This window comes from Microtus ochrogaster, chromosome 8, assembly GCF_000317375.1.
Source record: "Microtus ochrogaster isolate Prairie Vole_2 chromosome 8, MicOch1.0, whole genome shotgun sequence".
In the NCBI taxonomy this organism is placed as follows: domain Eukaryota; kingdom Metazoa; phylum Chordata; class Mammalia; order Rodentia; family Cricetidae; genus Microtus; species Microtus ochrogaster.
This window is the reverse complement of record NC_022015.1, coordinates 82,485,029-82,487,215: the sequence shown is the minus strand read 5'-3', so window position 1 is coordinate 82,487,215 and position 2,187 is coordinate 82,485,029. Positions and strand designations below refer to the sequence as shown.

Genomic DNA, 2,187 nt, shown 5'->3' with positions numbered 1-2,187 from the left:
CTTAAACAGAGTTTCACCGAGTCTCCTAAAATCTAAGGGATCCATGTCACTAAGTTCTTAGTTTATGGCTGCAGAGAGGGAGGTGCAAGGAGACTCCCTAACTTTTCCAAAGTAGTCTAACTAGTAAATAGCAAACCAGGCTTTGTAGCATGGCCCATTTTCTTTTGAACCCACAGTCCCAGGCTTTATCTGTAAACCGACAACCTTCCTTTGTCTTCGAATGAGAGTCATAACTTTGCCCTGGGAATATCAACTATGGGTCCTTGGCCAAAGCGAGCGGGAAGGGATGGAGAGAGAAGGGAGGACTTATGCAGAGCAGGAGGAGTGTATCTGGGCCCAGGCTCTGGATTTCCGAGAATCCTAAGCCATTAGCAGTGTGTTGGTTTCTTTGTGCTATGAAGGGCATGGCTCTGTTTCTGGTAATCAGATGGAAATATATGCAAGGGGGGGCAGCTGTTGCTTTAGAAACACCCAAGAATGCCTTCAAAATGGGGGAAAAAAAACATGGTTAGGCATAGGGAACTGAGCCCACAGCAGAATCTAAACCAGAACAAAAGTGTCTGGACAGCGGAAGCTGCTCTTTGCTAAAGTCCATTCGTTCTGGAGGGACTTTGACAGGAGGGTTTGGGAGACACCTTGGCTTCATATCTAGAAAATTTGGGAAGTAATTTGTCCATCTATTTCTGCATCTCCAGAGATGGCTGGTGAAGATGGATTGGTTGGCTGAGGGAATATGTTCCTTCTACTTCTGAGGTTATGTCTATGTCTGAAACTCCACCCTGTGTGGTTGATGGTGAGAGATGAGTTTAAAAACCTTGCCCTCTATCGCCAACTATTGTAAACGTCATAGGATCAAATCTCCAGCCTATCCCATTAGAATACCAGCTACGAGCTTCTAGGCAGGCCTTCATAGCAAAGACTGTAGTCCCATGTGGGAAGCCATTCACAGCCATTCCATCACCCCTGCTGGTTTACGGTGCATTGATCCCTGGGCACTGACAAGGTATTTCTGTCTCTGCATCAGCCACAGATGATATGAAGCCAGGGCTAGTCTGGATTTTAAGGAATCTTGAAGCATATACATCTTAGAGATCCTTCTTTAACAATAATCTTAAAAAAGATTTAAAAATTGAACCCTGCCTTACACAAGGGCTTTGTGGGTGAAGGGCCATGGGGTTCTCTCTCCCTCTCACCCTTTGTGGACAGCACCTCAGCTGGGGACTTTCTGTTCTCACCAGAGGCTTCTTCAAGGCCCCTGTGTGGTCTTGGGCAAACACCTTCCTTCTTTTGGATTTCATGTCCTCATCTGCAAGGCAGACTAGGCTGTTGAGGATCCTGCCAGAACTCACCCATGAGCTCAGGGGCTAAAAGCTGCAGGGGCATAGGTGAAGAATGTTCAGTGTTTGACAGGTTTCAGACGGGGCGGTGTTTGCTCTTGGAAACGGGTCAGATGAGCTGCCCTCTAAGGACACTTCCAACGCTCGACACAAACGTTTGTGTCTCTGCCTATGTCTTCCTCTAGCCAGCAGGGCCAGCGTGCCCTCTGTGTGCCTGTGTCCTCAGAGGCTGCAGCTTGAGAGCAAAGCGCCTTCTCTACTGGGAGAGCAGCCGGGCTAAGGGCCAGTGCGTATTTAGTTTCTCTGCAGCACTTAATTTTGAGAGAGGCCAGAGTGTGCCTTTAACTTTCCACGGCAATACAGGCAGCAGATCCAATTAGAACAGCCAGGGGATCTTACTGGAAGGCTTATGGGGTGGAAGAACTAAACAGTGGAGGCTAGCCCTAAGCCTTGTTTTTGGCTCTGGCCTGGTCAGGGAGTGCAATGCTCTTGGCTAATGTTTTTGAGATCCTAATGGCAAATAAATCTCTAGAGAGGAAAGAGATAGATACTAATCTTGCTTAAGAGTCAGACACTTGTGTTCTATTGTCTGTCCAGTGACCCTGCCTTCATTTTGGTACCAGTGAAGTGGGGAGGTCAGCCACATCTGTGCCATTTAGCCATCTATTGGCCTGTAAAGTGGACCTTCCGTTGCACCTGAGCTTTAAAGTCAAGCTAAGGCCATATGCCACCATCGGAGTTCCGGAATGGGGCTCTGCCGCCACCGCAGTTCCGGTATGAGGCTCTGCCGCCATCGGAGTTCCGGAATGGGGCTCTGCCGCCATCGCAGTTCCCGAATGGGGCTCTGCCG

The 2,187-nt window shown here is 48.7% G+C and overlaps 1 protein-coding gene across 1 annotated transcript in view; it reads right to left on the bottom strand.

Moving 5' to 3' along the window:
- The window catches only part of Tectb (tectorin beta), a 16,580-nt gene that overhangs the window by 10,462 nt on the left and 3,931 nt on the right, over positions 1-2,187 (bottom strand). The gene's annotated exons all lie outside the window — the stretch shown is intronic.